This window comes from Coturnix japonica, unplaced genomic scaffold (assembly GCF_054131305.1).
Source record: "Coturnix japonica strain WE unplaced genomic scaffold, WE-NBRP24 Scf039, whole genome shotgun sequence".
Taxonomy (NCBI): Eukaryota; Metazoa; Chordata; class Aves; order Galliformes; family Phasianidae; genus Coturnix; species Coturnix japonica.
Genome location: NW_028188942.1, coordinates 2,720,162 through 2,745,785, shown reverse-complemented (window position 1 = coordinate 2,745,785; position 25,624 = coordinate 2,720,162). Strand labels below are relative to the sequence as shown.

The window sequence follows — 25,624 nt, the reverse complement described above, 5'->3', positions numbered from 1 at the left end:
AGCCAGTCCTCGTAGGGTCTCTTACTTAGGATGGGAGTGCAGGGGAGCAGCCAGAAGCTGTTTGCATTCCCTGCTGTCTGCTGGGCAGCTTTGCTGGAGATGCTTGGGTTGCTTTGTTTTTCCTTGGGAGGTGGGAAGGAGCTTTGGGTTGGAGGCACATCCCGTGCCAGAGCATCCCAATGGCACGTGTGGGGCACTGATCTGCAGCAGATGAAGGGGAGGAGGTCCCAGCACAGCTCTGCACCATGCTCTGCCACACTGGGCAGCTTGTTCCTGGCTCAGCAGCGTCATCAGACAAGAAGCAGGGAAGGAAATCAAGGATGGGGGGTACTATCAAACGCAGTTAGTGCATGCCTGTGCAAGACAAACAGACCCAGAGCTTGCAGGTTTTCCTGCTTTTGTAGCATTTGTGTGCTGTAGCTGAGCAAAAGGTTCTGCTGCTTGAATCTTCTTCTGCAAGAGCCGACTACCGGTAAATGTCTGCGGGGATGTACTCGGTGTGCACGTCTGAAGCCATTTGAGAACCTAGTCGTTCTTGCTGCAGGACCCCTGTCTTCTGTTAAAAGCTGAACGGTCCCCAGAGCACCTGTTTCCATCAGCTACCACCATCCAAAGCAGCCAGCCTTCTTACAGTCACCTGGCCCAAACATCCCTTTTGCTCTACACTTGATTCATGAAAGAGATGGGAGCTTGGCATGCACACCATCCTTCCAACAGCACATCCCAGCAGCAAGGGATCACAGCACTGGCACAGCTGAAACAAAGAGGGTGTGTGAGTTTCCTGTTAGCACTCAGTGTGAACAAATCTACCACTGAGCAACACCGTGAGCCCCCACTCACCTCAGCACAGGTCAACCTGTAACCCCAGCCTTCCCCTATCCATGTGCAAACGCACACCCATTCACCACCCTGCCTGCTTTGCACACCCCCATGCACACTCTGCATCGTGTGCCCTCCTTTGCATTCACAGACGTGTGCAAACCACCCCTGGGAACACGTACGTGCATACACCTTCCACAAACACCCCTTTGTGTGCACCTGTGTGCAACCCAACTCCTCAGCACACGCACGCGTTTGTGCCACCCTGTCCACGCACTCACCACGTGCCCTCCAGCACCCAAGGATTGCAGAGATGCTCCAGACTGTGCCAGAAATGGAATCTCAGAGTGCTGGGACATTACTGATCACTAGGGAAAACACTTGGAAGCATATTCAATCTGCAGAAGCTGTAATTACTGGGCACAGTTAGCTTTCCTATGGCTCAGCTGGAGGAGGCGGGTGCTCTCATACATCTGAGACACTCGCACAATGTTGGGATCATTCTGATGGAAACTATGTCTTCAGATATCATGGTTAAAACCATCCAAGATGATCATGCAGAGCCTTAGCTCTTGAGCAGCACTTCTTCCCCACCCTTCACTACTCCAAGCAGCTCCAACAAACTTCTCAGAAGAAATCCAGGCCAGCACAGACCTGGCAGACCAGAACCAAGTGCAGCTGGTGGGACGGCAGTGCCCACTCCTTGCTTCCACCCTGCTCCAGCAGGTTAAGGAGTCTGAGCCTCACTGGCCTTTGACAGGTCAAGACTTTCAGCACCTCATGCCAACATTTCTCACTAAGATACACCTCAGGCATTGAATTCTCTTCTCACTACCTCCTCCCAGTCCTCCCCTAGGAACAGAAACCATTCAGATTCTACAGCAAACACATCTACCCTGCAAGAGCACACTGAACCACCTGCAACAATGAAACATGGTTTTGGAGAGTGGGTCTGAAAACACACCTTTAGACAGCTTCTCCCTGTAGCCAAAAGGAAACCAAGCAGCAAAAGAAGAGTCCAGCCTGAAACATGCCCATGCTACTAGCCCAGGTTTTTCACAGTCAATGCAGAATCCATCCTGTTCTTGAGGTAACAAATGACCAGTGAGTCTCCCTTTGCTCCACCCCTTCTCCTTCAAAGCCCGAAAAAGAAAGAATAAACAAGCAGAAGAAACCCAGATGTACCTTTCCACACACAGAGCAGAAAGTGGAACAGCAGTTGTCTCCTTCCTGAGACATGGTGGGGAGCATCCCAGAGGAAGCCCAAGTTCTTTGCTTCTCTCCACAGGGACTTCAAGCACTCTTGGCAAGAGCTGCTTTTGTTCTTTCTTCAATTGCTTCCATCACCAGAATCTCCTTTGGAAAAGGAACCCGAATGAAAGAATCAGCAAATGAAAAAGAATGAGCAATAGCCACTTTACCAGCTTTCTTCTGACACTCAATTTAAACTCTTGACTCAGGCAAGGTCTTAAAATCAGCTGGTTACAAGAACTGTCCCAAAATATATCCAGCTTCTGTACAGCTGCCGTTATTTCTGACAGCGAGTGTAATCACAGAATCATAGATTGGCCTGGGTTGGAAGGGACCTCAAGGATCATGAAGATCAATCACCTCCCTGTCCCTGCTGGCCATCCCCTCTTCTGATGGAGCCCAGGGGACCATTCGCTCTCTGAGCTGCAAGAGCACGCTGATGGCTCACGTTCTGTTTTTCATCCACCAGGACCCCCAGGTCCTTCTCTGCGGGGCTTCTCTTAAGGACTGCTCCTCCCAGGCTGTACAGATGCCTGGGATTCCTCCAGCCCAAGTGCAAAACCTTGCACTTTGCTGTGTTCAACCTCATTAGATTCACCTAGGCCAACCTCTCGGTTGAGCTCCCTCTGAATGGCATCCCTTCCTTCCACTGCATCAGCCGCACCACTCAGCAAACAGCAGAGGGTGCACTCCATTGCATCATTGGTGTCTCTGATAACCATGTAAAAAAGCACTGGTCCCAAGACAGACTCCTGGATGACACCACTTGTTATCGGCCTCCACCTGGACATCAAACCATGAATCACCACCCTCTGTCCTCTACAAAACCTCTTTGTCTTCTACTCCTGCTGCAGCTGCAATGGCTGCACCAGCATGACTCACGTGTTTGACAATCCTCCAGCTCTGGCCTAGCCATGCACAGCAGCAGTCCGTCTCCCTCCCAGCTCACTCACCAGTGTGCTGCTGTGCCCCAAATTCAGTGCAGCAGCATTGAGAGCAGGCAGCACCCATCACCCTCCTCTAACTCTCTCTGCCAGCTGCGATGAGGACTGACACAGCACGCCCACCCCAGCCCAGCTTTTCTGCTGAGACACCTCCCAGCAACCACCCAGCACCAATCCCAGTTGCTGCAAGCTGTCTGAGAGCCTGCTGGAGTGCACTGACAATAACTTTGTGGTCCAAGCATTAAGCACACAGAAGGGAAGCATTACTGGACATGGTGCACAGCAGGGGTTAAGACTGGAGGTGGTCAGGGCTGTAGTGACCATGCCCTCCTAGAGTTCCTCATCTCAAGGAATGCGGGCCTGGCAAAAAGCAAAGTCAGGACCCTGAGCTTCAGGAGAGTCAGCTGCAGGCTGTTCAAAGAATTCTTGCATGAGAGACACTGGAAAACTGTTTTTAGGGGTAAAGGAATGGAAAAGAGATGGTAACTTTCTCAGAAAACCTTTCTCAGAGCTGGAGCTCTGAGCTCCATCCCGACCACACGAAACACAGCAGAGGAGGCAGGAAAGCAGCATGGCTGAACCTGCTGGTTACAGGGAGCAACAAGAAGGAAATGGAGAAACAGCAGAAATGGAGACATGCAGCCTGGTCGCTTTGGTGGCCTTCTACAGTGGAGTGACAGCATCAGTAGGGAAAGGAAAAGCAACTGACATCACTCAGCCAGACTTTTGCAAGGCCTTCGATGTTGAGCAAGTTTCCTGTTAGAGCTCAGTGTGAACAAATCTACCACTGAGAAACACCCTGAGCCCCCACTCACCTCAGCAGAGGAAAGCCTGAACCCCAGCCTTCCGCCTATTCTGCTCCATTGATGGAAGCACACCGGGCATCATTGCTACTCACCCGACCAATGATGATAGGGGCAGAAAAGGGAATTCCTCTTTACCTTTCAGATGAAAAATTGATGACTGTGTGGAATCTTCCCAGTACAGCTGCGGGGCCTTCCTTTACTTGTATCCTGCTGCTCCGTGTCACAGTGGGAGAGCTGCTCTGGCCTCTCCTCTCAGCCTGTGCCTCCTGCAGTGTGAGCAGCTTTGTGGATAGAGGAGACACCCACACAGACTTGGGCCTGGATAGAGAACTGTGCCCTACAACATAGAATAGCCCTTGGTACATTTACATCATGCTCTTTTCCTTGTGTGTGAGCAATCCTTGCTCTTTTCAGATGGTACTATGAGCGTGTGACACCCCAAACACATATTTAGCATCTGTCCATATCATTAAGGCTCTCGTCAAGGCAGTTATTTCAGCCTTCTGAGGGGTAGTCCCCACGGCTGATGGTTGTGCTTCCATTCCCTGCTCAGTAGCAGTTACTGCATGTCCTGCCTTAAAGCCTCCTTGTCTCACAAAACTGCAGCTGCTGGTAAACCAGGCGTCTTCTGCATCTTCTAAGGGTTCGTCCTTCAGCTCCGACCGACTGGATGTAATGTGCAGCATCAGTTGTTTCAAAGCAGTGATGTCATCCTGGTTCTCCACCAGGGGAGTTCCGCTAAGGAAAGATACTGGGTTGGCAATAGTAGTTACAATTATTTCTATATCACCCTGCTCTACCAGGATGGCCTGGTATTTCGGGAATCTTTGGGGTGAAAGCCAATGTCCCCCTTTTGCCTCCAATACAGTAAACACTGCATGAGATATTAAAACTGGTATCCTTTGGCCCAGTGTAGATTGATGGGCTACTTGAATATTGAGCACCAGTGCATCCTGGATATCCCTTACTCACTTCAAGCTGTTTCAAGTTTACCATCAGTCCGTAGCTGTGTATCCATGGTCGGCACCCTCCTGTCATTCCTGGCAACGTATGGAGTTCCTTGGCAGTTTGCAGCTCAGGGGTTGAGCAGATGGCTTCTTTCTTGGCAGTCCTTAAGGTTCAAAGTCCAGCTGTCATCTCCTATCCCAAATACGTCACTTGCTGCTGAGTTATTTGTGCTTTCTGTCAACCAAGAAACTCAGCATACTCTCAGTCTATTGTACACAGTCCTTTTGTTGCTGTGGCACCCACGTGGTCCAGTAAAGTTCCACCCTAGGATGGAGGATGCCAGGTCTCAGGCTCACGAGTTGACCAGTTCTCAACAATCATTCAGCTGTTCTCACAACCCTGGGTAACACTGTCCAGGTTCACTGAGTCTCTTCTCCCTCTATTAGGGAGAACAGATACACGCAAGTACTCGTATGCTATCATGAGGAATCCAGTAGGTTACATTTAATTTAGAAGCATGATGCAATCAAAAGCTCGCTTAAATAAAAGCATACCCTTTTCTTTCACTCAAAATAATAGCCCAGAAAAAAATATAAACAAAACAAAACCCTCATCATAATTGTTAAAGAAATTATCTACTAGATCTTGATGGAGAGTGGAGACACATGCTAGTTTTAGGAACACAGCGCTTATCTCATGATCTGAATGCATCTCAAGGCATGCTCCTTGTGAAACTGTGAGAACTTCTATCATTAACAGACGTGTACCGTGCCCTGATATATGGTTAAACCGCTTGCAGTACACTGTCAGATGTACAGGCTGGCAGCTGTATGTGCTGTGACCAAATAAACCCCACACTGAAACCTTTCAGAATTTTAGGACCTACAAGTATTGCATTCATATTTAAAGTAAAAAATTCCTAAGCTACACATGTTCTAGGTTTCCATTTGTTAGATACAACATACCTTTGGAAGTAGGCGCCTGAAAGGATATGCCTTCTACTTGCTTCTCTGTCTGGCTCTTCGAAAAGAAGGCCTTTGGAGCAGGAAATGCAAAGGGCAGCTCATTTCTTAACGCTGACTCTGCATCAACATTCTCTGTGTTTGCACGCTGCTTAGATGCCACTTTTCTTGTCACTGGAGTTGACAGTGTGAATTCCATATCACCCAGTTGAGTATCACGCCTCAAATGCTGCCAGAGACGGAACAAAAGGTTTTCTGATCACAGCCGGAGAAGTTACTGTCAAAGAAATTCTAACAGCTGAGAAGGTCAGACACAATGCTTATAAAAATATCATACATTATTTGGCTATTGAACAAAACAGTTGAAAACTGATTCTCTCCTAGAATAAGTTCGTTTCTTATAGACTGTCAAACGCCATTTTTTGATTTGTTCATCTCAATTCTCCATTGAGGATTAACCCTCACCAGCTTATCTAAACATAAATATGAATTATCACTTGGTTTAGTTAAAAATTTGAATAATATCACAGTGGATTTTTTTGCACAACACAGTAAGATTGAATTTCTTTCGGTACCTTTCAACCTCTGCCTACCTCCAGCCTAACTCCAGAATCTTATTAACTGTGCCTTATCTCTTCCCATTGTGTTTTAAAATCCTCACTGACTCCTTTACTTGTTCCCTTGCTTGCTGTTTCTGTGCAAACCAAACACTGGAGTTAGGGATCACGTCAAACCAACCATGGCCTACAGGTAGAAGGCAACAAAATTTATGCTTAACATACTTCTTTGCTCTATCTTTATCTTCCTTTGGTCAAGGTCCACTAGATACTTAAATATGGAGGAAGCACTAAATACAATGCGAAGCAGATTTCTAGATTAAGAGCTGTATTTTTTCTGTAAGAAACTAGCTGTACATCTTCACACACCTGCTTTGTTTTCTGAGTATTTAGATCGAGTGGAGATTCTTCAAACACTGAAGCTACATCAGAAAATTCCATGGATCCAAACGCATCTGGCACATGGCCGCAGTCTGGCACATCTTCATATGCCAGAGCCTTTTCAGACTGAAATGTTCCATTGAGATTCTTTTGCAGAATTAGAAGGAGGATTTCATCAGAAGATTTCACCACTAAAGTCTAAATAAGATTGCTTTGCAAGTTCCAAACTATGGCTAACAGCTAATAGAAGTCCACAGGCCAGCAGCACAAACTTTTATATTATGTTCTTAATATTCTAATTGTTGATATGACGTTCCTATCAAGAGCAGAAGGGAAATTACTCTTAGAGCTCAAGTCATCTTTCACAGCCTGTGTCAACAAGAGCAGCACCTCACAGCCTTTGGTTTGAAGACCCGGACCACAAGCTAGCTAATGATTTTACACAGAATTCCAGAGTTCAAGTCACTGTTTACATTAGGGCTGCAATTCTACTGAAAGCCTTCAAGTTCATCACACTTAATTATCACTGGCACCACACATAACTCCACGTTACATATGTGATCACACGCAACCTGGCAACTTCAGACAATTTCCAAAGCACTCCACTTGCACTTGGCTACTAAAGTACAGAAAAAGGAATTAACATCAGAAATAGCTGCAGTCAAAACCATCTAAGAATCCAAGTCTCCAGGAAACAAGGAAAGCAAATCCTCTCCAGGACTGTGTTCTAAAAGGAAACAGATCAGAAAGGTGATTTCTTCCCCCCTTTGACCACCCACTCATGTAACGTCCATGTCATTTCTAAGTATGCTGCCCAGACCAAGACTGAGGATGCTTCAGAAGAAGACCTTCCCTGCTAAGCCAAACAGAACAAGTAAGGTACCAAAATATGTAGAGCCAAACGAGGAAGGGTGCTCTAAGAAGGTAAGCATCACAAGAGACCAACAGGAATGCTTACACAATCCAAACAATGCACAATTTCTGTTCCACAAGCTGCCAAGAGGAATGTGTGCAGTACTCACAGCGCACCATGTACATTGCTTACTGCAGTCATACTGCTTCGTAGGACCAGCCCAACTTACTAAAACATTTTAATGAGCAGTCCGAACTGTCTGGATCAGCACGGTTCACTTGGAAGGGACCTTCACAGATAAACCTGAAGAGGTGTGGCGACTGCACTATCTAAACCTTAAAGCATATAGGACCTTAAAGCATAAGCTTAAAGCACAGAAGCATGACCAGCAGGTCAAGGGAGGTGGTGCTGCCCCTCCACACTCCTCTCATTGAAACCCTATCTGGAGCACTGCACGCAGTTCTGGAGCCCTCAACACAAGAAGGACTTGGAGATGTTCAGGCAGGTCCAGAGGAGGGCCATGAAGGTGATCAGAGAGGGCTGAAAGCACCTCTGCTATGTGCACAGGCTGAGAGAGATGGGGCTCTTCAGCCTGGAGAAGACTCCAGGGAGACCTTATAGTGGCCTTCCAGTATCTGAAGAGGGCCTACAGGGAAGGCTGGGGAGGGACTTTTCATAAGGGCAGGTAGCAACAGAATGAGGGGAAATGGCTTTACGTGGGAAGAAGGTAGATTAGGTTTGGATATTAGGAAGAAATGCTTTACTGTGGGTGTGGTGAGACACTGGAGCAGGTTGCCCAGCAAGGCTCCAATATGATTGCTTTGCAAGTTCCAAACTATGGCTAACAGCTAATGGAAGTCCTCAGTCCAGCAGCACAAACTTTTATATTATCTTCTTAATATTCTAATTGTGGATTTGACGTTCATATAAAGAGCAGAAGGGAAATTACTCTTAGAGCTCAAGTCATCTTTCACAGCCTGTGTCAACAAGAGCAGCACCTCACAGCCTTTGGTTTGAAGACCTGGACCACAAGCTAGCTAATGATTTTACACAGAATTCCAGAGCTCAAGTCATTGTTTATGTTAGGGCTGCAATTCTACTGAAAGCCTTCCAGTTCATCACACTTCATTATCAATGGCACCACAGATACCTCACAAAGAAGCATTATGACACCACAAAGGGGCATTATGACGTCAGAAAGGGCATTATGACATCACAAAGGGCATTATGAATCACAAAGGAGCATTATGACATCACAAAGGAGCATTATGACGTCTCAAAGAGCATTATGACGTCACAAAGGACATTATGACGTCACAAAGTAGCATTATGACATCACAAAGAAGTATTATGACATCACAAAGGGGAATAATGACGTCAAAAAGGGTCATTATGACGTCTGAAAGGGGCATTATGACGTCACAAAGGGGTGTTATAACATCACAAAGGGGTATTGTGACATCACAAAAGAGCATTAAGACATCACAAAGGGGCATTAAGACGTCACGAAGGGGCATTATGACATCACAAAGGAGCCTTATGACGTCTCAAATGGCATTATGACATCACAAAGGGCATTATGACGTCACAAAGGGGCATTAAGACATCACAGTGGGTCATTATGACGTCAGAAAGGGGCATTATGACATCAGAAAGGTGCATTATGATGTCACAAGGGGGTGTTATGATGTCACAAAGGGGCATTATGACGTCACAAAGGGGTGCTGGGAAAAGATCTCTGTGTGGAGATTGCTTCTACTAGAGGTAGTTCTATAAGACTGTTATATAGAGCTGTGCAGGGGCTGTAAATCTGTCTGCAGAGGGTGATGATCAGTTCCGAGTGTCTGCAGTCAATGCTCATGGACAGAGCCCATCCAACCTGGCCTTGAATGCCTGCAGGCCTTGAATGGGGCATCCACAACCTCCTTGGGCAACCTGTTCCAGTGCGTCACCACCCTCTGAGCAAAAAACATCTACCTAAGATCCAACCTATACCTCCCCAGTCTCAGTTTTAAACCATTCCCCCTTGTCCTATTGTGATAAAATGTTTGCTCATTAAGACCGGGATGTGGTAGCATTGTGGTGGAGTGCTTGTTCATTAGGACCGGGATGTGATGGTGGAATATGGAGGCCACAAGGGTTGCAGAACACTCTAATTTTATGGGTAGATTGTGTACTCTGCATAGTTACAGGCAAAGCGCGCCCCGATGGATACAAAGTTTCACGGAAGGACCAACCAAGGAACGACACAACAAGTGGAACGATCACGACCGACCAATTAAAGGACAATACACTCGGGATGGACCTTACAAAAGAAGTTGCAAGGGGCGGGAAGGCGCGGCAGTTGGAGGAACGAGGATTCCCCTGTCGCCCAGCGCTGAATTGCCTTTTTGTTTTACCCGCTACAATTAATAAAAGTTTCTAATTGGAACATTATCGGCTCATTGCTTGTAAATTGATGACAATTTGGCGCCGTGACTCGGACGGGAATACTGGCGTGGGTACGAGCCTGAGGGGGCGCCCCGCCTAAATAGGTGGCCTCGGCTCCTATCCTCCCGCCCTACTCCTGCCGACGATCCGAAATTTAAAACACAAAGGCAAGGAAAAACCGGTTAACCCTTTAAATTTCGTGCACGAAAGTCCGGACGAAGACGCAGGACAGGTGAGTATAGTCCGGTCTGGGTTGGGAATCCGGCGTGTGGCGAGTGTTGTGTGCTTGTGAAGGGGGGCCGGCAGCCGGCACTAACCCGAGCGAGTGTGGACCCCACAGTAGTGCGGTTCCCATTGCCCGCGAGGGCGTGGGCCACGACCTGGGGGAAGCGAGTGAATGCAACACTGAGTGAGGGCACGCCGAAGGGTGGGTACAGGGTATAAGCGGGACCCTTTCACCACCACAACCCCTAGGGCTATGGGCTCTATGGAGGGTTATTCTTTGGTGTTCCCCTAGAGCTACGAGCACTAGGGATGATTATTATTCAGGTGTTCCCCTAGAGCTACGAGCACTAGGGATGATTATTATTCAGGTGTTCCCCTAGAGCTACGAGCACTAGGGATGATTATTATTCAGGTGTTCCCCTAGAGCTACGAGCACTAGGGATGATTATTATTATTTAGGTGTTCCCCTAGAGCTACGAGCACTAGGGATGATTATTATTTAGGTGTTCCCCTAGAGCTACGAGCACTAGGGATGATTATTATTCAGGTGTTCCCCTAGAGCTACGGACACTAGGGATGATTATTATTTAGGTGTTCCCCTAGAGCTACGGGCACTAGGGGGAGCTACAGACGTTGAATAAAACAAGAGAGCAAGAAGTAAAGAACGAGATGGGGCAGTGTAAAACTAAACCACCCACCCCTTCTAAACGACCATCCATTCCTAAGGACTCACCTTTAGGGTTCATGCTAATTGCCTGGACGCACTATCCAGGAACAAGAAATAAAGATAAAGCAAAGATGATTTATTATTGTATAGAAATTTGGAGCGGACAACAAATTGGCCCGGCAGTATGGTGGCCTAAGTATGGTTCTAATGAAGATTGGGTACAACAGCAATTAAATTTTTGGGTAAACTCCAAAACCCCTTTCAATCAAGAAGAAAGTGACTATGCAGCAGTATGGGTCACTCGCCCAGAGGGTTTAGGAGTCCCCATTTTTAATTTGACACGAAAAGAAAAAGATGTCGAAAAACGTAAACCTCGAAGGGAAGAGGAGGCCTTAGTGGGACCCCCACCATATGCTGTACCACCAGCAATTCCCCTACCTTCTCCTCCTCAGTTGGATCATGGGCAGATGGATTCGAGAGAGGGAGAAGTACAAAAGATAGAAGGGGGAGGGCCTGTGACACGGGCAAAGGCACGACAAAATAACCTCTACCCTTTAAGAGAAATGCCCATGGGAGGTCCACAACCTCAGATGGGGTTTATATCAGTGCCCTTAAATTCAGGGGATGTTAGAGATTTTAAGAAGGAAATGGGTAATATACTAGAAGATCCCCTGGGGGTGGCAGACAGAGTAGATCAGTTCTTAGGGCCAAATGTTTATACCTGGGAGGAACTACAATCTATTCTAAGTATACTGTTCACAGCAGAAGAGAGAGGTATGATTAGGCGTGCAGGGATGCGCATTTGGGATGCTCAACATGCCCACGGGCCTGCTGCGGATATTAAATGGCCCTTACAGAATCCGCAATGGGACCATCAAAATCAACATCATAGGACTCACATGCAGGACCTGCGAACTATCATTATCCAGGGCATTAGGGAGGCAGTCCCAAGAGGTCAGAATATAAATAAAGCTTTTAATGAAAGACAAAAGAAGGAGGAAACACCCACTGAATGGCTAGAAAGGTTACGCAAGAATTTACAACTATATTCAGGATTGGATCCCGATACACCGATAGGCCAGGCTCTGCTCAAAACACAGTTCGTAGCTAAGGCTTGGGAAGATATCCGCAAGAAACTAGAAAAGATAGAAAATTGGCAGGATCGGGGGCTTGATGAACTTTTGAGGGAAGCTCAGAAGGTATATGTAAGAAGGGGGGAAGAAAGACATAATAGGCAGGTTAGGATGATGGTAACAGCGGTCAGAGAAAGTAGGGAATTGGAAAGGAAAATGGGGGGATGGACGCAAAATCGAATTCCAGGACAGCAAAAATTTAGGAAGCCTGAAAACAGGGAGGAGGAGAGAATATAAGATGGACTGTACTCCCCCAAGGCTTCACAGAATCCCCTAATTTGTTTGGGCAAGCCCTAGAACAGATCCTGCAAGAGTATCAGCTAGATCCTGATACCAAATTAATACAGTATGTAGATGATCTATCAATTGCTGGAGAGGATGAGGGAAAGGTTTGGAAAGAAAGTATTAAATTGCTGAACTTTTTGGGACTGAAAGGACTTAAAGTATCAAAAAGGAAATTGCAATTTGTGGAAGAGGAGGTTAGATATCTAGGGCATTACCTGAGTAAAGGAGAAAAGAAGATAGATCCTGAAAGGATACAAGGAATATTGTCCCTGACGTCGCCAAGCAATAAGAGACAAATAAGACAATTGCTGGGATTAGTGGGATATTGTAGACAATGGATCGAAAATTATAGCAGTAAAGTAAAGTTCCTATATCAAAAGCTCAGTACCGATGGATTAATAAAGTGGGATAGACAAGATGAAGAGAATCTACAAAAGCTGAAGGAGGATCTCATCAATGCCCCTGTCTTGAGCCTGCCTGACTTAAAAAGACCCTTTTATTTATTCGTTAACATAGACAGTGGTACAGCGTATGGGGTTTTAACACAGGATTGGGCAGGGAAGAAGAATTAAGAGAAGGGGAAAAATTATTTGTGGATGGATCCTCTAGAGTAGTGGAGGGAAAGAGAAGATCAGGTTATGCAATAGTAGATGGAAAGACCCTCCGGGTATTGGAATCAGGACCCTTGAGTAACACTTGGTCAGCTCAAGCTTGCGAGCTGTATGCTGTTTTACAGGCACTAAAAAGATTACAGGGAAAAGAGGGCACTATCTATACCGAATTTCCTAAAGTAGGAAGATATAAATATGTATTAGTCATAATAGACCACCTCACACATTATGTAGAGGCATTCCCCACAACTAAAGCAACAGCTCAGGTAGTAACAAAAATATTACTCGAACAAATCATCCCTAGGTATGGGGTAACAGAAGTAATAGATTCAGATCAAGGACCACACTTTACATCAAGAATCACTAGAAATATAGCTGAAGCCTTGGGAATAAAATGGGAAGAACATACTCCCTGGCACCCACAGAGTTCAGGGTGAGTAGAGAGAATGAATGGGGAACTAAAAAAGCAATTGGCCAAATTAACACTAGAAACTAAGCTCTCATGGATAAAATGCATTCCCCTTGCCCTCTTAAACCTTAGGGCCCAGCCCCGGGCTGACATAGGAATATGCCATATGATGCGGGAACCCCTAAAGATCACCCGGGGGTGTTAGATAAGAACATTCAAGCTTATATCACGGAATTAATGAAGTATAAACAGGAATTGTGGAAAAAGGGACAATTGACTCAAAGACCCCCTCTTGACATTACCCTCCATCAGATAAAGCCTGGAGATTGGGTTCTGATAAAGACCTGGAGAGAAACCACACTGCAGCCTCGCTGAGAAGGTCCCTGTCTGGTATTATTGACTACCAATACTGCCATCAGAACTGCTGAAAAAGGATGGACACATGCTAGTCGTGTTAAGGGTCCAGTACAAAATCACGAATGGAGAGTCACTAGTCCAGCGGGTGATTTGAAAGTAAAACTGTCACGAAACCCTCCGTTAAGGAAAATGAGAACATGAATTAACAATGATTGTATAAACGTATCAGTATAGAATTTAATGTAGAAGGGAATATTTTGACTATTGTGAATGCAACTGTTGGGATATGTTTTAGAAAGGTAGTGGACCCACTGCGAAAACAGGAATACACAAATTGGTTATTAGCCTTCAGAGTGGCCGTGGAAATTTTAATAGAAGGGGGTAAACCTGGGGGTGAATTTGGATCCTTACCAGCATCACTTAAGTGTATAACCAGTGGGAAAAAGAATAGGGTGCAGTACCCCAAAGACCCACTTGAAAGGGAAGCAAAACCAGCCCCTCCTGAAGAATACTCTTGCTGCCGAGAAGATTATACACCCCATGGCTCGAGGCAACCGAGTCGATGGGCGAGGCAGAGGAGATAAAACATGTGGAGGAGTCTGCTCCATTATGAATGAATCCAAAGATTTAGGATCCAGAAGATACCCCAAGACTGGAAATAACTCCCCCGAGCAATTAAAGACTCACTACTGCAGTGGGAAAACTGCCTATCTAAAACTAGCTCAATTGATAATAATATTAAGTCTCATTAATGAGGGTTGGGGTACAGAGGTACAGACACATGAGCCATTTAAGTGGTCCCTAATCAGAGGGGAAGATCAGAAGGTGATAAGCACAGACGTGACCCCAGGCGCTCCCATCCTTAAAAGTCAAGTATGTGACTTAGTACCAACACAACCATGCCTGAATCGCAAGGCAATCTATGCTTGCCCAGCATCAAATCCAGGGAAAAGTTATTGTAATTACCCAGGGGAATATTATTGTGCATACTGGGGTTGTGAAACGGTTTCACTGGGATTTCTGCCAGGGGGGGGACAAGATGAATATATAACAATTAGTTGGGGTCCCTCAGGTTGTACACCTCCGACTCATGGGACTCACTCTGGTGAAGTAACATGCCAACATTTAGAGATAAAAATCCTTAAAACAGAAAACACAGTGTGGTGGATAGGAAAGACTTGGGGGGTACGAATGTGGGAGCCTGGAAGAGACCGAGGGGGCCATTTCCTTATTAAAAAAGAAAGAGTTCCGCCAGACCCCCCAATAGGTATAGGACCTAACGTAGTAATAAATAACAATCAGAATAAGACAGAAGCTGTTACTGTAGGCCCGACCGAAGCAAGCCCTTATATTACCGAATATGGCACCCTTTGGAAAATAATTCAGTCTAGTTTCAAGGTGTTAAACAACACCTACCCAGAATTAACTAAGGAGTGTTGGCTATGCTATGATATAAGACCCCCTTTTTATGAAGCAATAGGGTCCGTAGCGAAGATTAGGAGAAGAAATGGGACTAACCCAGCAGAGTGCCTATGGAAAAAGGGAAGGCCTAATGTTCCAGGGATAACTCTAGCACATGTTACTGGAAATGGTGTGTGTGTGGGAACTGTACCTCTAGAAAAACGACATCTATGTAATAAAACTATAGAAGTACAAAGTCAGGAGAAACCCTCAGACTGGCTCCTACCCGCAGACAATGCTAAATGGATATGTGCCAAATTAGGGGTCACTACATGCTTATCGACTAAGATATTTAATCAAACCACCAATTACTGTGTACAAGTAATTATAGTTCCACGAATCATATATCACCCTAAAGATTATGTGATCAGTCAACAAGAAACCTCTGAACATCACCTGATTAAAAGGGAGCCATTCACAGCCCTAACCGTTGCAATGCTATTAACTATAGGAGGGGCCGGGCTGGGGACTGGAGTAGCATCTTTAATAAACCAGCCACAGGGACTGAAAACCCTTAGACAATCTGTGGATGAAGATCTACAGAAAATAGATGAAGCCATCAATGCGCTTACAAAATCGGTACGGTCTTTATCAGAAGTAGTGTTACAAAATCGAAGGGGGTTGGATCTTCTCCTATTGCAGCAAGGGGGACTATGTGTGGCTCTTAAAGAACAATGTTGCACCTACGTTGATCAAACGGGGGTAGCAATAGATACAATGGCTGAACTAAGAAAACAGTTAGAACAAAGAAAAAGAGCCCAGGAGTCTCAAAGAAGTTGGTATGAGAGTTGGTTTAATGGTTCCTCCTGGTTCACTACATTATTATCCACAATAATGGGACCAGTTATTATGATAATATTAGGTTTGACCTTTGGACCCTGTATTTTAAATAGACTAATCGTTATCGTTAAGAACAGGCTAGAGGCAGCCCACCTAATGGTAATTAGAGAAAGATATGAACCCCTTGATGGGGAACGAGAAGAGGATGCTCTAGAATGGAGTCGACAAGAACTAAAACGGTTTAATGAGCAAAACAAAATAGTACAATAAAAGAAAAGGGGGGACTGTGATAAAATGTTTGCTCATTAAGACCGGGATGTGGTAGCATTGTGGTGGAGTGCTTGTTCATTAGGACCGGGATGTGATGGTGGAATATGGAGGCCACAAGGGTTGCAGAACACTCTAATTTTATGGGTAGATTGTGTACTCTGCATAGTTACAGGCAAAGCGCGCCCCGATGGATACAAAGTTTCACGGAAGGACCAACCAAGGAACGACACAACAAGTGGAACGATCACGACCGACCAATTAAAGGACAATACACTCGGGATGGACCTTACAAAAGAAGTTGCAAGGGGCGGGAAGGCGCGGCAGTTGGAGGAACGAGGATTCCCCTGTCGCCCAGCGCTGAATTGCCTTTTTGTTTTACCCGCTACAATTAATAAAAGTTTCTAATTGGAACATTATCGGCTCATTGCTTGTAAATTGATGACACTATCATTATCCACCCTCATAAACAGCCATTCCCCCTCCTGTTTATACGCTCCCTTCAAGTACTGAAAGGCCACAAGGAGGTCTCCCCACAGCCTTCCATTCTCCAGGCTAAACAAGCCCAGATCCCTCCACCTTTCCTCATAGGAGAGCTGCTCCAGCCCTCTGATCATCACAGTGGCCCTCCTCTGGACCCCCCCCAACAGCTCCACATCCTTCCCAGGCCTGGACACAGTGCTGCAAATAGGGCCTCACAAGAGCTGAGCAGGAGGGGACAATCACCTCCCTCTCCTGCTGGCCACCCCTTTTTCAGTGCAGCTCAGAATACACATGGATCTATCTTTTCCATACGGATATTCCCATCTGTGTACATATATATACCACACCTACACCCCCACAATCTGCTACAACTCCATAGAATTTTCAAGGTTGGAAAAGACCTGGATGATCTTATGATCTTATGATCTCAGATCTTATGATCTGGATGATCTTATGATCATCCAGTCCAACCATCACCAATACTTCCCAGTTAAATCACATCCCTCAACACAACACCCAAACTTTTTGTGAACTTCCCAGGGTCGGTGACTCTACATGAGAGAAAAAGGCACACAGATAAGGGATTCTGCATTTGCTATTAGCAGAGGTGGGATGAGACCGAGCACTGCCCCAGCTCCTGGGATAACGCAGAAGGGCTGAGACCTTCCAGCTGCTTCCACCCAGGGTCTCACAGCAAAGCCGACCCTGCAGGAGTCTGCATCATTCTTTGCATGGCATTGCTAAGAGGAAGATCCCCCCCCTACCCTTGGCTCTACACTCCAGCTGCTGTCTGCCATCTGTAAAGCCACCACAGCTCTCCTACTGGAGTTCCCATCTGCACAGTGACAGCTTGGTTTCTTCTTACTGTCAAAGCAGCCACAGCCTCAGTGCTTCTAAAATCTCCCCTTTTCAGCTGATTTCCTCTTTCTAGTGGCTGGGCAATTCCTCCCTCTCACAGTCATCCCTCTGCCCCACTCTGTGCCCACAGACCCACAGAGGGCACACAGAGCCAGCCCTGTCCCAGCTGCTGCTGCTTCACATCTGACAGTCTCAGGAGCTGAGATCCAGGCCGAGACAGCACTGCCCAGACATGGTTTGTAGGACGTTTGTGAGAGGAAATAGGGAGGTTTGTGATTAAACCTGCCCCCTAAGGAGGAAGGCAATGCTGCCTGCAGCCCCAGCAGGCATTACAAAACATCCCCATTTACAGGAGGGTTTTAAATAGCACAATTCAGGAACTACAACTGCACAAATTCCCGCATGCCCTGCAATAACTTTGGGAATGGACAAGGTTCTACCACCTGTGCAATGCCATAGAAAGAACAACCATCCACCTGTAAACCTCCATCCTCTCCCCTGCTGCACAAAGGGAAGCTCAACAGCAGTGCACAAATGTCCCAGCAATGTCTGAGCACTGCTCTGTGCATCCCAACCTGCTCATCCCATCCACTCCTGGCTGGGCAGCAGGATTGGGGTGGCACACTGCAATGGGCACAGAGGAACATGGAAGCCCCACACATGTGAGGAAGGGGCTGGCTGTGCTCCACACTCACGTTATCAGACGTGATTTGCCCTTCTGTGGGGAGCCTCTGCTCTTTCCCAGCTCATCCTCCAGCGTCTGGGACTCCAGGATCTCATTCAGGCTGTTGTTGGCTGCGGGGCAGCTCCATGAAGAGCCGCCCCTCCACCGACCGGCACACAACAGCCGCTCCCGCGCACTGCGGCTCAGCCAATCGGAGCCGGCGGAGCTGCCGCTGCCCGATGGGACCCCCCCCCACATATTGACCCCCAGACGAGGAAGAGGAGGAGGAGAGCGACGAGGAGCTGCCGCAGGAGCTGACGTTGGGGCGGGGGGGCAACGCGGGGGGGCAACGCGGGGGGGGGTCGGCAGTGGGGGGTGGAGGAGGGGGTGGGGCCGCATTACCCCCGGACCCCGTGGACCCCCCCCCCCAGCCAAAGTGCTGCTCTACGACTCCCGCGGGCTCTTTGTGCAGCCGCTGCCCTCCAGTTATAGGACACCCCCCCCCCCTATATTGCGCTTTGCTCACCCCCACCCCCCAACTCCGGAACCCCCCCCCCCACTCACCACATCACCCCCTACCCCCCCGGGTGGGGTTATGGGGGATGGGGGTGGGGTCGACGATTTGCCGTAAGCCGCGCCGGGATCGTGTGACAAACCCCCCCCCCCATCAAGCTGTCGGGGGGGTGGGCTCAGCCGTAAGGATAAAGCGGGGGGGTTAATGACGGGGGGGGGGGCAGCGCTATAGGGAACGCAACTAATCTAAGCCCCCCCCCCCCCCATTAACACCCCATTGTGTGTGGGGGTGGTGGGGGTGGGGCACACAATAACCCCCCCAAAGGCCAAACAGCCCCAACCCCCCCCCTCAAAGCCGCTGCCTTACGCTGTGCCCCCCTTGCATGAAGGGGCCCCCCCCATCGATTGAGCCCCCCCCAATCCCATCTATAGTTGAGAGCTATGCTTTTTGTAACCCCCCCTTTTTAAAGCCCGACCCCCCCCCCAATGTTGTGCACGTTGTGCTGCCCCCCATGAGCCCCTGACCCCCCCCCTTAAAAGATGGGGTGTGGGGGGGTGGTCTCGGACCCCCCCTCCTTTAAACGATGGGGTGGGGGGGGGATTGTCACTGCCCCCCCCCCCCCCACCAAAATGGACACCCCCCTTTTAAGGGCTGGGGGGGGTGGTGAAGGTGGTCTCGGCCCCCCCCCATTAAAACGGACCCCCCACCCCTTTAAAGGATGGGTGGGGGTCGGATACGGCCCCCCCCCGGTGCTGTGTGTGTATGTGGCCCCCTCCCTGTTTTGCCCCCCCCCCGTGTCGGAGTGTGCTGGGAAAGGATCTCTGTGTGGAGATTGCTTCTACTAGAGGTAGTTCTATAAGACTGTTATATAGAGCTGTGCAGGGGCTGTAAATCTGTCTGCAGAGGCTGATGATCAGTTCCAAGTGTCTGCAGTCAATGCGCATGGACAGAGCCCGTCTCTGGAATTCCCAGGGAGCGTGAACCTTGGTAAGCACAAAAACCCCATGAGCAGCTGTGTTAGTTCCCTAAAGATGTTTCCTTTGACTTTAAGGATAGTAGTGCATTAACACACCAAAGGCTTTCCTTTATTCTTAGTTCTCCTATCTCCTATCAACCTCCAGCTACCACTAAAGTGATACAAGTTCTGTTTCTGTGACAGAGACATGAATATCCTTATCTTTTGATATCTCACATGTGCAAGAGGCAGAACTTTCTGTAACAGACCTTAAGCACAGAACTGCTTCTTCCAGCACTCATGCAGAGGGAGAAGTAGAAATGTACCTATGATTTAATCTTCCATTTCTAATTGAGATACCAGACTTTCATCTAAAGAGCATTAAGACATCCATGTTGTTCTTCCTCAGACCCAGTCCTGGCTGTGAAATCCCCCTAACAACTGGTGAAGCTGTACCTGGAGGGGATGCCATGTTTACTATTGACCTTACAACAACGTGTTGCGGCACTTGGTACCTCAGTGGTAAAGTCTTACAGGAAAGAGAGACCTGCATCATCAAGAGAACCCAAATTACTCACAGCCTAATGATAAAGAACGTCCCCAAGAAGGATGATGGAGCAGAAGTGAAATTTGTTGCCAAAAATGTTGATGTCAGCACCAAGATGAGAGTGAGAGGTATTTGCTTTGATCCTTCTCCTTTCCTCTTACAGTTAAGGCATAGTTGCTGTGATCTGATGATTAGAACTGGGGCTGCAGGCATTCACTGCCTGTACCAAATACCTGAAATTGCATCCCATGGACTGACGTGAGTCCTGGTAATGACCTAAACATGATAGCACTGAGTGTAGGGTAAGCCAATCTACCCAGCTGCTTGGTATCTGAACCAGATTGCTTCATGCCAGCTGATGAATGTCTGCAGTTCACAGCTATTGGCCAGTGCATTCAGTCAGCAGGTTTACCACTGCATCACCATAGAGCAGTACTTTCAGCTCCAGGTTCAGACAGCCTTTCTGATTGCACTGGAATAGTTTAGAAGTAGGGGAGCAATCATTCCAATAATATCTCTATCAATCAGCTTTGCATGACAAAGTAGAACAAATAAACATTCATTATGGGAGGACTTGTTTGTCATTGGGTGGAAACCTCTGCAGAAGCATGTTTAGAGCATTATTAATCAGTAGAAGGAGATGTTTGGTTGATTTTTACTTAGTAAATCCGGCAAGAAGACCAAATGAAATATCTTGAATTGCTCAGCACTGACACAATGATGAGTGCAGGAACAGAAGGTGATACTTTTTCAGAGATGTTGCAGCAAACATTGACCACGTTAGCCTGATATAAATTGAAATAACGAGGCCTTTGCTCCTGACAGGTGCTGCAGTGAGATTTACCAATAAGAGCAAAGATGTAGAAAAGATCTCCGCTCGGCTGCGTGAGGAAGCCAAACTGCAGGCTGAGCTTTCAGACACAGGTGCTACTGTGGAGTGGATGAAGGATGGGAAGGAGCTCAAGGCCAGTGAAAATTATGAACTGCACATTGTGGGGAAGAAACACACCCTGAAAATTCACAGCGTCTCAGTGGATGATGCTGGAAGATGTCAGTGCATCTGTGAGGGGGATAAAATGCTCTATCAGCTTTCAGTGAAAGGTATGTGACAGTCTGGGCTGTCCTCTTCCGGCCCAGGGCCAGCAGACTGCATTCACCTGACTCCCCGACAGTCCAGCTGTTGTCAGACAGCATCTGGGGTGTTTTCAGTGGCTGTTTTGACTTGAACTGGCCAATCTGCTTTGTAGAGCCATTTGATTTCTGTGTTCTGTGCTGTGTTTGGTCCCTAAGATATAGAGGAAATCAAGGGAAAGATAGGAAAAAGAGCATCCCAGCCTTCCTGCTCTTCTCTCAGGGTGGCCACGAGAGATGATGTAAACAGCTCTTTTTGTAGCAGTGATCCCAAATGTAGAAGAGACCTGTGAAGAGTCACAGGGATGTTTACTTAGCTGTCATTCCATGGTGGGCTTTTTCTTGCACAGATGTAGAGAGAAACTGAACTTTCCCACGCAGGTCTCTGTTTTGCTGCAGGGTGTAGGTCTGATCTCTGAGATCCACACGCTGGGCCTTGATTGCAATAAATGAGAGCCCTTTGTTTGCTCCAGTGGAAGACTTTCCATTTCTGCAGTACCCTCTGCAGATGACACAAATGCAAATGCACCTTCTTCCCAGCAACAATTGCCTTTTTTTTTTTTTACACTGAGTATGCATGAGGCTCTTCATCATATTCTGCTGGCTTGTCACCCTTGTTGGTCCATGGAGAAACAACAAAGCCCTAGAGTAGTGTATGCAGTTTGGTATTGGAGAGCTTACTTAATTGCTTCTTCTCAAAGAACAAACTCCAGAGAGGCATGGAGACAGCTCCCAACAGAATTGAATAATGGGACTAAATTGATGGAGAGCAGAACTTCCTGCCAAGGCTTGTCAGCTAGTCTTAATTTTGCTTTTCTTCTCTCAGTCATGTTAGCATAATATTTCATACTGGCAGGTCTGCCCACAGAATTAATTGAACTAGCTGATGGACTTTTCCATGTTCTTTGCATTGTAATGTGACTATCAAATGAGTAATCAATGCTGTTATTTTAAAACCTGTGTTGGCAAGCTGTAAGACAAACAACTGCTGTTGGTAGCTTGGTTACTGCAGAATCAGCAGTATTTCACCATTCAGCATCGCCACTTGTATCTTCTCTTGCTGTAAATCAGAGCGAGCTGGTAAATCACCTGCTGTGCGGGTCAGCTGTGTCTCTGCCATGGGCATCACGTGGCTGCTGGGAGGCTCTGAAGAGCTGCAGCCAGAGGTGTGTCACCCGCTGGGCCTCGTGCCCAAAGGAGCCCACAGGAAAGTGTTGTTGCAGTTTGTCATGCACTGCACTGCCATGAGACTTGACGTGCCAGACATCCTCTTACACGTGACCTCCTGCATCCAGGCAGGACATCTGAGACGTCTCCTTCAGCCTGACGTGGCTGCAGTTTCACACTGGTTTTACTAAGGAAGGAGAAGGCACGTGGATGAAACTCTTTTCCTGCTCTTCCTGGCATTCGCTCATAGTACAAGTAAAGCACTGTCAGGTCAAGCCTGGAGGAGTAATGCTTGTCACTGACATGTTCCTGTTCAGGGTGGAGCTGGAGGGTAAAATAACACAAGAAATTGTCATTGATATTCAATATCTGTGAAATTCAGCTGGCTGCATTCACAGAACCTGGCGTTAAGATCTGTTTTCTGGTTTCTATCTTGAGCCTATTTTCCATAACCCAGTCCTCATTTATGAACTGAAGCTCTACTGAAAGCCTTTCGCTGTGTATGTTCATGCTGCAGCGCAGCGCTTGTGACCTTTAACAGCACATTCACGTTCCTCTGATCACAGGATCCTTAAGGATGATTAAGACCCTCTAGTCCGACTGCTCACCCATCACCACCATGATGCTCACCATCAGCTTAGCTAAAAACTCAGCAGAGATGATAGGTCAAGCACAACACTGGATTTGGGATGGCTAGAGATTCCTAAGATATTGAAGGATTGCTTGCAGGTGGTGTTGGCTCAGGTATTCACCCTGCATCCCACCTGCTGTTCTGTTTGGTTGAGAATCATGCATTCTGCAATTTCACTTTGTAATTCAAAGACCCTGGCTTTATCTGTTGAAAAACTGATCTAAAACAAGCCAAGAAGACTCCGTTGGAACTGGTTGATGCAGGACAAAGGCATTCCCAAAGGACAAGTTGCACTGTTTGATGAACATTATTGGATGAGAGCTAAGCTAAGATTTAAAAAGTTCTGGGGCTGTCTCTGAGCATCAAATACAGAGGAAGCCTGCATGATTCCCTGAGAATGGATACCTCCTACTTTGGTGTAGGGTTAAGGGAACACTAGCAGTAACTCCTATCACAAAATGTCACATGGCTCAGACAAAATGCCATCAAGAGGGCTTAATTAGGAGCACCAAATGGTCACAAGATGGTCTTAGGGCAGGGAAGTAATCTATCTATGTGATATATGTTGGTGCTATTAGTTCTTCACAGCTTGACTCTAGAGGGACTGTTGTTCTTTGGTCACCTAGTTTTAAAAGAATAGATGTCTCCTGTCTATTACAATTTTTAACAAATTATTTGATCACTGATGCCATAAATGTGCCTGGCATAGCAATTGGCCTTGGTATATTCAGTGAATGAAAGCAACAGCTGTTGCTCTAAGAAATGCAATACTAAGCTAGGTCTGCCAGTAGCTGACAGCCATCAGCTTGCTCCTCAGGCAGGTTCTGTCTGGATGGAATGAAGGGCATGAAATACTGATGTGCTCATCAAACGCTGCTTGTTAGCTTAGAGACAAGGTGTTGAATAGGTTTGTTCATGTATTGCAAACACGTTACTTAGCTGCCTTCATTTTAGCTTCAGAAGAACACGTGCAGAATACAGAATTGATTAAAAGAAATAAGAACTGTCTGCATAGAACTTATTCTTTCCTTACACAGGAGAATCATGCACACGTTTGTATGTGAGTACCTCCAGAGGTGAAACTCGATCACCCAAATGTAATGAGCAGAGTCATTACAATCAGTTCTAACTGTATCTTCATGCTGTGCTGAATAAGCCCGAGTCAGGATGTAAACCACTTTCTCTTTTTTTCTTCAGATGAAGCCATTAATTTTGTCAACAAGCCCAAAACAACCCCAGAAATATCAGTCAGTCCTTCTGAAGACCTGGAGCTGGTGTGTGAGGTGTCAGCTGCAAGTGGAGCTGTCGTATGGAAGAAAGATCAGAGGTGAAGCAGGACCAGAGGACAACCATCATCTCCCAGGGGACGCACCGCAAGCTCATGGTCAAAAATGTGACCCTGAAAGACCGAGGGAGCTACAGCTGTGAAACAAAAGATGACAAAGCAACATTCCAAGTGAAAGTCAGAGGTGAGAAAATGCTTGAAATCCCGGAGATAAAGGAACGCTTCATTTTGTGTGTCTTGCATTTGGAGGATCAACTGACAGCCTCTCTGGTGCAAAACACTTTGGCTATAGGACTTTCTTTGTCATCTAGTGTCATAGCAACACTTTTCTACATGTGCTTTTCCATCCAGGAATGAATTACTGCAACAAACCATAGGCAAGGAGGGTAACTTGTGCAGCTCTTGTAGTCAGCTGGTGTCTGCAGGGTTACAGTGCAAGAGCACACCAGGCATGCAAGGAGTGAGAAAAGGGGAGGTGTTTGAAGAGATCTGGTTACAGAATTTGAATGACACAATTAGGTGGAAAATGCCACTAATCAGACTCATAAATGGCCTGGGTTGCAAAGGCCCACAGTGCTCATCCAGTTCCAACCCCCTCCTATGTGCAGGGTTGCCAACCAGCAGCCCAGGCTGCCCAGAACCACATCCAGCCTGGCCTTGAATGCCTGCAGGGATGGAGCATCCACAGTCTCCTTGGGCAACCTGTTCTAGAGGGCCGTTCCCTTCTGATTTACTGGAAATGTAGAGAGACATGAGAAGAAAAAAATATAAGGGAAGAGGTTCAGCAGTGCATGCAGGTGTTCTAAATCTCATGTCCAAATCTGCTATCAGACTGTGAAATGTTTGGCTTTGTGATATGATATGAAATGAAATGATATGATATGATATGATATGATATGAACTGATATGCCTATAATTTCCCAAGGCAAAATAGAGGGGAAAGTATTTTCCTGTCTTAATGAGGCATCACGATGCTCCCTGTGAAGGGCAAGTATAGTGAAAACGGGGAACTGGAGTAAGCTCTGCAGCAGACTACAGCAAAACGGTGTGACTGTTGTGATGTCCCTGCAGAGAAAGAAGACCTGTTTACAAACAAGGACAAGGTACAAAAGGAGGTGAAGGCTGTACTGACTCAAAATGCCACGCTGAGCTGCGAGGTGGCCCAGGAGAAGACTCACCTTCAATATTGATGTAACTGGTAGGAAACACATTTTGGTTGATATTCTTTGATTATTCCATATTT

General features: G+C 46.9%; 1 long non-coding RNA gene across 1 annotated transcript; it reads left to right on the top strand.

The window, feature by feature from the left end:
* Window positions 1-9,241: 9,241 nt before the first annotated feature.
* On the top strand, window positions 9,242-16,560 carry LOC146753228 (uncharacterized). The gene is made up of 2 exons (XR_014940180.1): window positions 9,242-10,183; window positions 13,594-16,560. It is a non-coding gene; the product is annotated as an uncharacterized LOC146753228 (long non-coding RNA).
* The last annotated feature ends 9,064 nt before the right edge of the window (window positions 16,561-25,624 follow it).